Source organism: Mastigoproctus giganteus, chromosome 9 (genome assembly GCF_048544385.1).
Source record: "Mastigoproctus giganteus isolate SK-2022 chromosome 9, ASM4854438v1, whole genome shotgun sequence".
Classification (NCBI taxonomy): domain Eukaryota; kingdom Metazoa; phylum Arthropoda; class Arachnida; order Uropygi; family Thelyphonidae; genus Mastigoproctus; species Mastigoproctus giganteus.
The window spans coordinates 32,109,330-32,125,923 of NC_143583.1; positions in this window are offsets into that span (position 1 = coordinate 32,109,330).

The window sequence follows — 16,594 nt, forward strand, 5'->3', positions numbered from 1 at the left end:
GGCAGGCAAAGGCAGATTATGAGAAATCTTTGGAAAAGCATGCAAAAAAAAACAACAAAGAATTCTTTACCTATATAAACTCTAGAAGGAAAGGGATGAATCAGATTTGTGCACTGGATATTGATGGTTCAACTGTTGATGAACCTACTCAGGTGACTAACATACTAAATGAGTACTTTGCATCTACATTCACACATGAGGAGTTATTCAGAGAGGGGAATGCCAGAGGTGAGTTAAACTCTGGTAGTGAGCTAGATGATTTTGTAATAACTGAGAGGAAAGTGGAGGAGACATTTTTGAAGATAAACATAAAAAAGGCACCTGGGGTGGGTGGGATCTATCCAGTTATATTAAAGGAGGCAGCAAAAGAAGTAAGAAAACCCTTAACCATAATTATGAGAGCTTCTTTGGACTCAGGGGAGATACCCTTGGACTGGTGATGTTCAAATGTGACCCCAACAAAGGAGGATCAAAGGGTGACACCAGTAATTGGTTGGTGGAACAGACTTCCATCCTTTGTTGTAGAAGTTGATAGCCTAAATAAATTTAAGGCTGAGCTGGACAGGTATTTGGAATGAATGCAGGGGTGAAATGGGGGCGTTTTTTTTTTTTTTTTAATGTTTTTGGTTAATGCTGCATGAGCTTGCTTTCTTCCATCATATGCCTCTACTAATGCTACTAACGTTAGTTTAACTTCTGTTCCAGAAATATTAATGGAGGCACTGATTAAAAAAGCAAATCAGGATCATCTAGGCAAGACTTCAGTTATAGCTCGGACACAACATGGTTTTGTTAAAGGAAAGTCTTGCCTGACCAATTTGATTGGATACTATGATGTGGTCACAAAGGAACTGGATGCAGGGAATAACTTTGATATCATATATTTGTATCTTAGAAAGGCTTTTGATAGTGTTGCAAATGGAAGACTGCTGAACAAATTAGAGCAGTGTGGCATTGGAGGCAAATTGCCGCTATAGATAAAGGGATGTTTGAGTGGGAGAACACAGCGAGTGGTAATCAATGGACACTGCTCATCGTGGAGTAATTTTATTAGTGGAGTCCCTCATGGTTCACTGTTGGGTTCATTATGTTTTCTGTATTTATAAATGATATTGATGATGGTATATCAAGCTTAAGGTGCCTCCGTAGCCAGGTGGGCAGGAGCAGCAGTGCATAGCACATGCTCCTTGATTAGAACAGGGTTCGAGCCCGTGACCACCAAATACGGAGGATGCGGAAAGGTTAGGGAATGACCACCAAATATTCCCGGAGCAATATGGCCTTAGTTGCTAATGCTCCTAAAAATCAAATAACAACAACATAATCAAGCTTAATGTCCAAGTTTGCAGACGATACGATGGTTAGCAGGGTTGTTAAGACACTAATGACAGTACGCTGCTGCAACAGGATCTATAAAAGTAGAGCAATGGGCTGAGAGGTGGCAAATGAAGTTTAACATTGACAAATGTGAAATACTACATATGGGAAGCAGTAACTGCAGAGTAACATATCAACTCTTTGGTACTACACTGACATGACAGTGGTAGAGAATGAAAAGGACCTGGAGGTAATTGTGCAGGCAGATATGAAGTTTTCTGAGCATTGCAGACGAGCTGCAAGAGTAGCTCACGTTGTCTTGTCAATGATATACAGGAATTTTTCTAGCAGTTATAAGGAGGTGATTATCCCCTTGTATAAGGCAATGGTCAGGCAAATCTTGAGTACTGTATACAGGTCTCGAGGCCTCATTTTAAGAAGGATGTAAAGCTGTTGGAACAAGTACAGAGAAGGGAAACAAGATTAGTGAATGGAACAAAGGGTTGCTCTTATGAAGAAAGGCTTAAATTTTGCAAATTACATTGTCTGGAGACTAAGCACCTGCGAGGTAACCTGATTGAGGTGTATAAAGCCTTGAATGGTTTGAGCATGCTCAATGCTGATGGGATTCTTCCTTTAGCTCAGAATAATCACCTGAGAGGGTCTAAATTCAAATTGAGGAAAGGTAGATGTGTGGAAGTTTTTGTTTAGCCAGCATGTAATTGGTTGGTGGAACAGACTTCCATCCTTTGTTGTAAAAGTATATAGCCTAAATAAATTTAAGCCTGATCTGGATAGGTATTTGGAATGAATGCAGGGGTGAAATGGGAGTGTTTTTTTTTTTTTTTTTTTTTTAATTTTTTTGGTTTTTTTTTGGCTAATGCTGCATAAGCTTGCTTTCTTGCATCATATGCCTCTACCAATGCTAATGCTAATTTCTGCTGTCAATTAGATCAAGAGTATTTCTCCCTCTGGTTGCTTCTCGAACATGCTGCGGTAAAAAACAATCATCCAATAAATCCAAAAAAGTCTTGCTAGTGTGCGAGTGACCAACCCACAAGTTGCTGTCAATATCTGGAAAGTTAAAATCTCCCATTATAAGACATTCGGATTTACTAGCCCACTCTATTTCTCTGCACAATTGCTCATTATTCTCATCAGATTCATTAGGCCTATAAAACACACACACACACACACCTACTCGCATTTTTTCTTTCCCAGTGCTTATGTCACACCAAACAGACTCAATATTGCTTTGTCCACCAACATCAATTGGATGCACTTCCTTAGATTTTATGTGTTTCTTAACTAACAGCATAACCCTTCCCTTCCTGTCCTGTCTATCCTTTCTGTACACATTGTATTCCCCAAATTTCAATTCTGCACTGCTTATATCTGTGTGACACCACATCACTGATATCCCAACAGTATCTGCCTTTGATGTCTTGACTTGCACTTCAAGCTAATCAAATTTATTAACTATTCTCCAAGCATTGCCGTACATGCAAGTGTTTCTACTCTTAGCAGAAGTCTTTAGGAATGATTCGGTTGGATTTGCACCTATGCGCAAAGTGCATATGGTCTGTTGCTGGCTACTGAAATGAAGGACTTCTGTAACTGAACGCAAGCACGTTTTGGCCATAAAAAACATATGAGAGTAAATGGGCCTATGGTACTGGGATCCATTGCTTAAATAAATAAATACGTATGTCCAGTAAAAAATTTTTAATGCATATTTAATTACAAAGGTTTGTAGCTTTCGAGGCTAAACAGGCCTCTTTGTCAGCAAATACTAACAGAATGGAGATGTTAGAGACAAATTTTAAAGGATACAGTTTTAAAGGCTATGGGTTTCTTAACTTCCCTCATTGCCTTCTTCAATATAACTGGATAAATTCCATCTGCCCCCAAGTGCCCTTTTTATGTTTAACTTCAACAATTTCTCCTCCACTTTGCTCTCCGTTATTACAAAACCATTTAACTCCCTGTTAAGAGTTTAGTAAACTTCTATCCTCCTCTTCCTTACAGAATTTCTCGTGTGTGAATGTAGATGCAAAATACTCATTCAGTTTGTCAGCTATCTAAGCAGGATCATTAACAGTCAAACTACCAACATCAAGTGGAATAATCTGATTCATCCCCTTCTTTCTAGAGTTTACATAAGTAAAGAACTCTTTACATCATTTTCCAAAGATTTTTCATAATCTGCTTTGCATGCCTAACCTCCTTTGTGATTTACAGACTAGCATATATCTTCAGTAGGCTTCTGTGTCTCCTCATAATTTATATGCATCCCATGCCTTTTTCTTCTCTGCCACTTGCCTCATTAATTCATTTGACATCCATTTAGGCCTGAACCTTGAACAGTATTTCTTAATTGGTATGAAAAGCCTAGTAGCTTCCAAGATTAATTCCTTGAATGCTTCCCATTTAGAATTTGGTGTTTTTAACAGCATCAGTTGATCCCACTGTATAGAATTTAAAAACTGTTTGAGTCCATTGTAGTCACCTTTAAAAAACAAAAATGCTTCCCTTTACCTTAATGGTAGTTGCATCTTTAAGTAAATCCCACATTAGTAGACTGTGATTACTGTTACCTAGTGATTTATTTATCTGAAAATTCTTAATGCATGAATCATCACTGCTGATAAGCAGATCAAGAGCATGACTTCCTCTGAACATGTTGCCCCTCGAACATGTTTCTGTAAGAAAACAATCCTCCAATAAATCCACAAAAGTCATGCTAGTGTGCAAGTGACCAAAACACAAGTTCCAGTCAATATCTGGAAAATTAAAATCCCCCATTACAAGACATTCTGATTTACTGGCCCACTCTATATCTCTGCATAACTGCTCATTATACTCATCAGAGTCATTAGGCCTATAACACACTCCTACTCTCATTTTCCCTCTCCCAGTGTTTATACCATACCAAACTGACTCAACATTGCACTGTCCACCCATGTCAGCTGGATGCACTTTCTTAGATTTTATGTGTTTCTTAACTAACAGCATAACCCTTACTACCCTGCCTATCCTTTCTTTACACATTGTACTCCCCACATTCCAATTCTAGCATTGCTTATAGCTGTGTGACACCATATCTCTGATATCCCAACAATATCTGCCTTTGATGTCTTGATCAGCACTTCAAATTCATCATTTATCATTTATTTGGGATATGCTAAAAGATGCAGCTACTATCGAGGGCTAAGGGAAGGGCTTTCATAAAAGTCACTACAGTAGTCTCAGACAGTTTTTAAATTCAATGCAGTGGAACCACTGATGAAGTTACCAGCAAATTCTAAACGGGAAGCACTCAGGGATGTAATTGTAGGAGCTACTAGGCTTTATATACTAATTAAGAGATTGATATTATACCAATCACTGTTCAAGCCTTAAACCTAAACAGATGTACTGATGAGACTCATGACAGAGAAAGAGAATGTGCAGGATGTATATAAATCATCAGGTGATATACAAACCTACGGTAAATACAAACTAGTTGCCAATCAAGTCACAAAGGAGGTTAGGCAAGCCAAGGAAGATTACAAGATGTCTCTTGCAAATTTAAACAACAAAGGCTTTTCTTTTGTAAACACTAGAAGGAAGGAGTGAATCATATTGGTCCATTATATAGGCTTTTCTTACCAACTAAGAAATACAGTTCAAGGCTTAGACCTAAATGAATATCAGAGGAACTGATGTGACTTGTAGCAAAGAAGAAAAATACATGAGATGCATATAAAGTGTCAGATGATAAAGAAGCCTGTGGTAGATATAATCTAGTCGAACAGGTTAGTGCCATTGCATCATTTTTGTATGTAGTGAACTACCAGAGTAGATAAATTGGCATCATTTTAATTATATCTCATATTTTGAAAACCTTCATAACGAGTTGCCATGATATTGCACTACTTCAAATAAGTAATGCTTCACCAATGGAGATGACTAATGTTAATTATTCTCGACTGATACCACCACCCAGATGCACTGTTTCACTGCTTGTTGGCCTCTCTTCGGTTAGAATTAAGAGTTCACAAGCTATGTAAGAAGTACAGAGATTGATCAAAAATTAGAATTGCCATAAATGACAGATTTTTTAAAAATAAATGGAACTAACAGATGGAAGCAGTGGCAAGTCCATATTACAAAAGAAGAAATAAAAAATATTTTGGACAGCAGATATCCAATCAAAGGTAAGTGAAGCATACTTATTATAGTATGAGTATGTATAAAAGATGGGAAAATAGATTAGCTAAACAGTTTTACAAAAACAAATACAGAAATGAATGGCATTTGGCGAAAGGCAAATTGATAGTGTTAAGCAAGCATTAAAAAAAAAAAAAAAATGCTTTACTCTAACTAAGGCTAAAGGTCAAGAGGAAGCATGGAAGGAATAGCTAATGTTCAAGTGGTAATCTAGAAGGAATAATCTGTACCACTATTGTGTCCATTACCCCCACTAGTTGTAACAGATTTGGTGGTGGTAAAACAAGCATGTGATAATTCAAAATTATGTATGACCACAATATGTGGTCATACATAATAAGAATTGTCAAGATAATATTCAGCCGTAGCAGCAACTGACCAGTGAGCAAAAACAGCAAGACAAAACAGAACACATAAATAGTTAATGCAAATGGTGAGGCTTCATCTCTCAGTACATTTCGTGTAATTACCCTACACATGCAATGTGTGACTTTGTGCCGTTGAAAGTGGCACAGTGATTTTAATCACTGCCCTCACACACCAAGTGGAGAAGGCCTGAGTTTAATCCCATAAATGATACAAGCAATTTCTATGGACTTTATTTTTCACAATGCTCCTCCCATAAACTGATTTTTTGCTCGGCTAACAGAAAACCAATCAATGAATACACACAGTGTATCGATACCTCATAGCCTTATTTGGCACTTAATACATCTAACCTGACCTTGTGAATTCCAAAACTGTTTCAGTTTAGAAGGTAAAGAGGGGAACAGTCACTTGTTTTGAACTGGCAATTAACATGCAGTAGTTAGTGCCGGCAACCTTATTTGCCATTTTTTATGCAATGGCAAATAAGGTGATAGGCATTCTGCAACCTGTATCACAAGGTAACATTGAAATGAATAGATAATTAAAAATGGACCAATAATGAGCATCAATAGTTCTGCAGAAAGAGCAGAAACATAAATTCAAGCTAAGAAAAATGAAGAACTTTTTATCTTTATTCAGATAATATGCAAATATCACTGAAATATGATCATTTGAAGCTCACCATTTTCAGATTCTTTCTAATGACATTGTTAATGTGGCTCCTTTATTTTAGTTTTCCTTTTTGAGTGCTATTCCTCTTTTGTCAGTGTGTGGCTATGGTTCTTTGCTGTGTGATATAGGCTGCAGTTACACTTTCTCAAGTTTGAATTTACTCTTTTGTGTTTTCAATGGTCAGTGTTGATACTTGTTGTTAGTCTGGTTTTTTCTTTTTCTTTTTTTAAATGTATTTTAAATTTTCTGTTTATGTTCCACCATGACCACCAGTGAGAAGAGTTTATAAGTAATAATTTAACAATGAATACCATCAGTAATTGTATTTAGCACTCTTGTGGACTCAAACCACAGTCAACTCAAATGCTTATGTTACTACACTGCACACTAACCACTCAGCTATGTTATTTCAGTGTTAGCGTGTGATATAGATTTCAGTATTGCCTTTGCAAATAATCTAGCTTATGGTATTAAGTTGTTTTAATTTGTAATTAACACTAGTGTTTCTTTTTCTTGTAGTTATAGCAAGTATTCTATCATTTTTATTTCGTGTCTTTTTTTTTTATATAAAAAAAATTCTTCAAATATATCATTAGCCCTGCATAGTTAATATGCATCTAGACTCATTCAGTTTTTTTTAATTCTGCTCCACAAATCCAGTTTTTGTGTATACATCAGTTATTTTATGAGTGTTTTAACAAACTTTATTTTATGTACATTCTTCAAACAGGCCTCTGAGGTTGGGTATGTTCATATTGTAGTTTTAAATGTTTTTCACCAACCTTATATAGAAATAAAACACAAAGAAAACAAAAACTGGAATCTTGATAACTGTATTTATAATAAGTTATATTTGTCTGTATTTACAATAAATTATATTTAACTTTACAACTAAAATATATACATATAAAATATACATTAAAATATACTGGGTTAAGAATAATAAAATACATTAAAATATACTAAATTAAAATCGATAAAACCAAAGCTTTCGAAGGCTCCTGCCTTCTTCTTCAGCGGTATTTACTTTGTTCTGCGGTGCGTCTTTAAATACCAGCAGGTTCACGGTACTCATCACGTGTTTCATTCCCACGTGTTCCGTTCTCTTGTGTTACGGAATCGGAAGTGGCTCGAGAGTGGGTCATGTGGAACCGTTCATCCCTTCTGAGGATAGTAGCCTCAAAGAGGGGATGGATCCGCATTCCTCTATCTCTATTAATGTTCACTGTGGAACAGATCCGCAAACTCTCAAGCCACTTCCGGTCCCAGAACTTATTCGTCCGATCGGTGATGATAGCCTCGTCCGGGGAGATGTGGTGCTGCTTCTCCCAAAAATGCTCGGCCACGGCGGACTTACCATAGTCCGCACTTCTTATTGCCTTAGTGTGCTTCCCCAGACGGTCTTTGAGACGGCGTTTTGTTTCCCCTACATAACACTCCCCACAATCCGGGCATCTAATCCCTTCTGATTCTACTATCCTCAGAAGGGATGAACGGTTCCACATGACCCACTCTCGAGCCACTTCCGATTCCGTAACACAAGAGAACGGAACACGTGGGAATGAAACACGTGATGAGTACCGTGAACCTGCTGGTATTTAAAGACTCACCGCAGAACAAAGTAAATACCGCTGAAAAAGAAGGCAGGAGCCTTCGAAAGCTTTGGTTTTATCGATTTTAATTTAGTATATTTTAATGTATTTTATTATTCTTAACCCAGTATATTTTAATGTATATTTTATATGTATATATTTTAGTTGTAAAGTTAAATATAATTTATTGTAAATACAGACAAATATAACTTATTATAAATACAGTTATCAAGATTCCAGTTTTTGTTTTCTTTGTGTTTTATTTCTATATAAGGTTGGTGAAAAACATTTAAAACTACAATATTTTATGTACATATTTTAATCTCTGATTATGGTATTTGCTTTATTAAATTTAAAGATAAATGAAATAAATTGGTTATTTTATACAGTTGAAGAGGGATCATTTGGCTGGTCAAATGAGGTAGTGCCTGTACTTCTTATGTACACTCTCATAATTTTTTAATTCAGTGTTGTTCGTCTGCTTTCCTTGGCTGACACCATGAGTATTTAAATTAAAAATTTTGATTCTTTTTAACAGCATACAGAGAAAGGCTGAAAGTGTCAAATGAAGAAAGCACACTAAACAGTGTGCAAGTACAAATAAACACTAAACGTACACAACAAAAGACTTCCATCTTTTGTTGTGTAAGTTGATAGCCTAAATAAATTTAAGGCTGAGCTGAACAGGCATTTGGAACAAATGGAGGGGTGAAATGGGAGGGTTTTTTTTTTTTTTTTTTTTTTTGGCTGATGCTGCATAAGCTTGCTTTCTTGCATCATATGCCTCTATTAATGCTAATAAGGTGTGTGATTACATTCTGTGATTGTATGTACTAATGCTAACTAGAGGCCTACGTAGCAATACTGATGACATCTTTGACCTAATCAAGCAGTATAATCCTATAAGCATAAATATGTTTACAAGAAACTAATCTTCCTGCAGAAGTAATGCCAGTAATAAAGAATTATACTGTATACCAACATAATAGAAATAATAATTGTGGTGGAGCTGTGGCCATTCTTGTAAACTCAAGAGTTTCTACTAAACGCATTCCACTGCAGACCTTAGAATCAATAGCAGTACGTGTCACCTTAGTAATCATGTTGACAGTAGTTTCAATATACCTATCACCACACAAAGAATATACCTATAATGACCTAGAAGAACTGCTACAGATCCCTCCTCCATTTTGTTTATTAGAAGATTTTAATGCCCACCACCCACACTGCGGCTTCCGACATACAGACAGACAAGGGAAAAGTTCTGGAATCGCTGCTTGACAAACATAATCTAAGACTGTTGAATACTGGTGCTGCTACTTACATTCATTTCTCCACTAGAACAACTACAGCTATAGACTTAACAATCTGCTCTCTAACATTGTGTCCACTCATCCATTGGACAATCCACTAAACAGTGACCATTATCCGATAATTTGTGAAATCAAAACAACTAAAATCCACCAGGCAAATAATACCTGCTTAAAATGGAAATTTTCCAAGGCTAATTTGACAGTATTTGCTTCAAGTATCTCATTCAATGATGAAAGTATCAAATACCAATCCATTGATGATGCCACACAACACATTACAACTGAGATTCTAAAAGCAGAAACCAAGGCCATACATAAAATCTGTACTGGTTCTTTTAAACATACCAATCTGTGGTAGTGATGCATGCCAAAAAAGAGAAAAATCGGGCATGGAACCTGTTTTGTAAACACCCAATAATTGAGACCCTTATAAATTTCAAAAAACTTAAAGCAAAAGCATGATTTTTAAGGAAAAAAGGCAAAAAAAGTTTTTTGGATCCAGTTTGCCTCTACTATAATGAAGAACACAAACAGCAGAATAATCTGAAATAAAATTAAAAAAACTGAATGGTAGAGTTCTACCATCATCCTCTCCAATACTGAGATGGAATGGACAAAACATCTCCAGTTGAAATAGCTAATGCTCTGGCAGAACATTTTGCACAAATCTCAGATATATCCACGTATGAATCATCTTTTCCGCAACATAAAAGGACTGAGCAAGGCAAATTAAATTTCAGCACAAGGTTATCACTCCCATATAATCAATACTTTACAACTTTGGAGCTACAGGACACTCTAAACAAATCAATAAATGAGGCTTCAGGTCATGATGGTCTTTATTGCCTCATGTTGCAATAAGGTATTAAATTCCCTATTGCTTTTTCTGAATTGGATCTTCTCCAAAAACTACTATCCTCACTCATGGTGCCATTCAACAGTGCTAGCTTTTCCAAAACCTGGAAAAGATCAGACAAATCCATGCAACTACAGACCGATATACCTTACCAGCTGCTTGTGCAAGACATTAGAAAAGATGGTACACAATAGACTTGTAGGGTACAAAGAATTCCACTCAGTCATTAGTTGTAATCAATACGGCTTCTACAAAAACTGATCCACATTAGCCCTTACGTCGAAATCTGAGTGTAACATACGAATTCCTTTAGTCGAAAAGAACATCTTATCACGGTGTGCCTGAATATTGAAAAAGCATATGACACTACCTGGCGCTATGGTATTCTGAAGGACGTATTCCATGGGACTCCGAGGTCGCCTCCCGATGTTCATGGAGAGACCTTAAAAATAGAACTTTTCAAATGAGTTATTGTAATGCTGTTTCGAAACCTCTCATCCAAAGAGAAGGTGTACTACATGGATTGGTACTCAGTGCTACATTGTTTGCAATTAGAATAAGCAATTTAGAGCAGAACATTTTGGGTAATGTAGACATCTATCTTTATGTCAATTATCTTGCCATTCACAGAATGCGTTCCATTGAAAGACACCTGCAGCGATATCGATGGGTCAACTGTTGATGATCCTGCTCAGGTAGCTAACAAACTAAATGAATATTTTGCATCGACATTCACTCATGAGGAGTTATTTAGCGAGGGGAAAGCCAGAGGTGTATTCAACTCTAGCAGTAAGCTAGAGAATCTTGTAATAACTGAGAGTAAAGTGGAGGAGAAATTGTTGAAGATAAACACAAGAAAGGCACCCGGGGTGGATGGGATCTATCCAGTTATATTAAAGGAGGCAGCAGAGGAAGTAAGCAAACCCTTAGCCATAATTACGAGAGCTTCCTTGGACTCGGTGGAGGTACCCACGGACTGGAGATGTGCAAATGTGACCCCAATTCACAAAGGAGGATCAAAGGCTGACACAAGTAATTATAGACCTGTGAGTTTAACTTTTGTTCCAGGAAATTTAATGGAGGCACTAGTTAAAGAAGTACTGCAGGATCATTTAGACAACACTTCAGTTTTAGCTCGGACACAGCATGGTTTTGTTAAGGGGGGAAGTCTTGCCTGACCGATTTGATTGGATACTATGATGCAGTCACAAAGGAACTGGATGCAGGGAATAACTTTGATATTATATACTTGGATCTTAGAAAGGCTTTTGATACTGTTGCACACAGAAGACTGCTGCACAAATTGGAGCAGTGTGACATTGGAGGCAAATTGCTGCTGTGGATAAAGGGGTGGCTGAGGGGGAGAAGACAGAGAGTGGTAATCAATGGACACTGCTCGTCGTGGACTAATGTTATTAGTGGAGTCCCTCAGGGCTCAGTGTTGGGTCCATTATTGTTTTCTGTATTCATAAATGATATTGATGATGGTATATCAAGCTTAATGTCGAAGTTTGCAGACGATACAAAGGTATGCAGGGTTGTCAACGACACTACTGACACTATGCTGCTGCAACAGGATCTGGAAAGGTTGAGCAGATGGGCTGAGAGGTGGCAAATGAAGTTTAACATTGACAAATGTAAAGTACTACACATGGGAAACAGCAACCCCAGAGCAACGTATCAACTCTGTGGTACTACACTGACAGTGGTAGAGAATGAAAGGGACCTGGGGGTGGTTGTGCAGGCAGATATGAAGTTCTCTGAGCAGTGCAGACGGGCTGCAAGAGTAGCTCATGGTGTATTGTCAATGATATATAGGAATTTTTCTAGCACGGATAAGGAGGTGATTATTCCCTTGTATAAGGCAATGGTCAGGCCACACCTAGAGTACTGTATACAGGTCTGGAGGCCTCATTTCAAGAAGGATGTAGAGCTGCTGGAACGAGTACAGAGAAGGGCAACAAGATTAGTGAATGGAACAAAGGGGTGCTCTTACGAAGAAAGGCTTAAGTTTTGCAAATTACAGTGTCTGGAGACTAGTCACCAGCGAGGTGATCTGATAGAGGTGTATAAAGCCTTGAATGGTTTGAGCATGCTCAATGCTGATGGGATTCTTCCTCTCGCTCAGAATAATCACCTGAGAGGGCATAAATTCAAATTGAGGAAAGACAGATGTAGGATAGACGTGCGGAAATTTGCCTTTAGCCAGCGGGTTGTTGGTTGGTGGAACAGACTTCCATCCCTTGTCGTGGAAGTTGATAGCCTAAATAAGTTTAAGGCTCAGCTGGACAGGTATTTTGAACGAACAGAGGGGTGAAGTGGAAGTGGGTTTTTTTTTTTTTTTTGGTTGATGCTGCATAAGCTTGCTTTCTTGCAACAAATGCCTCTGCTAATGCTAATGCAGTTTGCAATAAAAAAAAAGTGTCAAGGACTGCACGTAATGGTTATTGTCTATTGGCAACCAAAACTGCAACCATTCACTTTTGTAAAAAATGCCAACTATGTCCAGAACCTGAATTACCAACCGGAAATCAACCGATACCAATTACTAACAATATCCGATTCTTGGGCATGAACCTTGACACCAAACTGACATTTTAGAAACACAAACTATATAAAAAAAGCTGCATATACACTGAAAGGACAGAATTCATGGGTACTTGGTTCCTGGGCAATGCAACACTGTCACTCCTCTCGCTAGTGGACAGACGTACCGCTTGGCAGATATATACTCTAGTGTTCAAAGAAAGTGCATCACCAATTAAAATTGTAATTGTCATCTGAATAACTTAAATATTTGGCAATATTTCTTACAGATTGCATCAGATAAGATTGATGTGCGTCGGTGATAGCATAATATTCCATCAGCTGTTACTTAGCATTAGCATTAGTAGAGGCATTTGATGCAAGAAAGCAAGCTTATGCAGCATCAGCCAAAAAAATTAAAGTAAAATAAATAAATAAAAAATAACCACTTCCACTTCTCCCCTCTGTTCTTTCGAAATACCTGTCCAGCCGAGCCTTAAACTTATTTAGGCTATCATCTTCCACGACAAGGGATGGAAGTCTGTTCCACCTACCAACCACCCGCTGGCTAAAGGCAAATTTCCGCACATCTATCCTACATCTGTCTTTCCTCAATTTGAATTTATGCCCTCTCAGGTGATTATTCTGAGCAAGAGGAAGAATCCCATCAGCATTGAGCATGCTCAAACCATTCAAGGCTTTGTACACCACTATCAGATCACCTCGCTGCTGCCTAGTCTCCAGACACTGTAATTCGCAAAACTTAAGCCTTTCTTCGTAAGAGCACCCCTTTGTTCCATTCACTAATCTTGTTGCCCTTCTCTGTACTCGTTCCAGCAGCTCTACATCCTTCTTGAAATGAGGTCTCCAGGCCTGTATACAGTACTCTAGGTGTGGCCTGACCATTGCCTTATACAAGGGAATAATCACCTCCTTATCCCTGCTAGAAAAATTCCTATATATCATTGACAATACACCATGAGCTACTCTTGCAGCCCATCTGCACTGCTCAGAGAACTTCATATCTGCCTGCACAAGCACCCCCAGGTCCCTTTCATTCTCTAACACTGTCAGTGTAGTACCACAGAGTTGATACATTGCTCTGGGGTGCTGTTTCCCATATGTAGTACTTGACATTTGTCAATGTTAAACTTCATTTGCCACCTCTCAGCCCATCTGCTCAACCTTTCCAGATCCTGTTGCAGCAGCATAGTGTCAGTAGTGTCCTTGACAACCCTGCCAACCTTCGTATCGTCTGCAAACTTGGACATTAAGCTTGATATACCATTATCAATATCATTTATAAATACAGAAAACAATAAAGGACCCAATACTGAACCCTGAGGGACTCTACTAATAACATTAGTCCACGATGAGCAGTGTCCATTGATTACCACTCTCTGTCTTCTCCCCCTCAACCACCCCTTTATCCATAGCAGCAATTTGCCTCCAATGCTACACTGCTCCAATTTGTGCAGCAGTATTCCATGTGCAACAGTATCAAAAGCCTTTCTAAGATCCAAGTATATAATATCAAAGTTATTCCCTGCATCCAGTTCTTTTGTGACTGCATCATAGTATCCAATCAAATTGGTCAGGCAAGACTTCCCCTTAACAAAACCATGCTGTGTCTGAGCTATAACTGAAGTCTTGTCTAGATGATCCTGCAGTGCTTCTTTAACCATTCCTCCATTAATTTTCCGGGAACAGAAGTTAAACTCACAGGTCTATAATTACTTGTGTCAACCTTTGATCCTCCTTTGTGAATTGGGATCACATTTGCACATCTCCAGTCCATGGGTACCTCCCCTGAGTCCAAGGAAGCTCTCATAATTATGGCTAAGGGTTTGCTTACTTCCATTGCTGCCTCCTTTAATATAACTGGATAGATTCCATCCACCCCAGGTGCCTTTCTTGTGTTTATCTTCATCAATTTCTCCTCCACTTTACTCTCAGTTATTACAAGATTCTCTAGTTTACTGCCAGAGTTGAATACACCTCTGGCATCCCCCTCGCTGAACAACTCATGTGTGAATGCCGATGCTAAACATTCATTTAGTTTGCCAGCCACCCGAGCAGGATCATCAACAGTTGACCCATCGATATCAAGTGGACCAATCTGATGGACCCCTTCCTTCTAAAGTTTACATAAGTAAAGAACTCTGCTGTTTTTCTTCGCATCCTTTGCCAAGGATTTCTCATAATCTGCCTTCGCCTGCCTAACCTCCTTTGTAACTTGGTTACAGATCAACTTGTATCTATCATAGGCTTCTGTGTCACGTGTTAATTTGTATGTATCCCATGCATTTTTCTTCTCTGCCATATGCCTCATTAGTTCATCTGACATCCATTTAGGCCTAAACCTTGAACAATATTTCTTAGTTGGTATGTAAAGCCTAGTAGCTTCCAAGATAAGTTCTTTGAATGCTTCCCATTTTGAATTTGCTGTTGGTAACATCATCAGTTGATCCCACTGTATAGAATTTAAATACTGTCTCAGTCCACCGTAGTCGCCTTTACGAAAACAATACCCCTTCCCTTTACCCCTAATGGTAGTTACCTCTTTGAGTAAATCCCACTTCAGAACACTGTGTTCACTGCCACCTAGTGGTTCATTTATCTGCAGATTCTTAATGCATGAAGAATCACTACTGATAATCAAATCAAGAGTATTACTCCCTCTAGTTGCCTCCCGAACATGCTGATGTAGAAAACAATCATCCAATAAATCCACAAAAGCCTTGCTAGTGTGCGAGTGACCAAACCAGAAATTCTAGTCAATATCTGGGAAATTGAAATCCCCCATAATAAGACTCTCTGATTTACTGGCCCACTCTATTTCTCTGTACAGTTTCTTATTATTCTTATCAGAGTCATTAGGCCTATAGCACACTCCTACTCTCAATTTTGATCTTCCAATGCTTATGTCACACCAAACTGACTCGACACTGCACTGTCCAGCGATGTCGACTGGCTTCACTTCCCTGGATTTTATGTGTTTTTTTTTAACTAATAGCATAACCCCTCCTCCCTTCCTATCCTTTCTGTAGACATTGTACTCCCCAAATTCCAGTTCTGCATTCCTTATATCTGTGTGACACCACGTTTCTGAAATCCCAACAATATCTGCCTTTGATGTTTTGAGCAATACCTCAAATTCATCAAATTTATTTACTAGACTCCTAGCATTGGTGTACACGCAAGTATACATGCACCTGCTCTTCCTCTTAGCCACCCTAACACAACCCATGTGTTTACCTTGTACCCCAATGATTCCCAGCAGTCTCTGAAATATCCTGCATCTTATTTTCCAGGCTGCTGCTCATTCCAATAGAAGCAGTGCAAGAATCACGTTCTCCTCTGCCAGTGGCTACTGTTAATCTATTAGTCCTTGTATCCCCCCAATCTAGCAGTTTTCCGACCCTTCTAAAACTGCCTCGATAGCATCAGCAAACATTCTGCACCCTTTCTATTTAAGTGTATCCTATCCCTGTAGAAGCAGTCTCTCCTGTTAACAAGTACAGACCAGGCTGAAAAAAATTCTACCCCTTGAGCCCTGCACAATCTTTCCAGGGCCGAATTGATCGACAGGGCTCTCATCATATACTCCCTCCTATCGTGTCTGGGCAGAATTGCAGACACTTTCAAATTCAACCCTAATTCACGGCTTTTTTTCATCAGTGACCTGTACTTGTTAAGTAATTCCGCCGGTCTCCTACTCTTAATATCATTAGTGC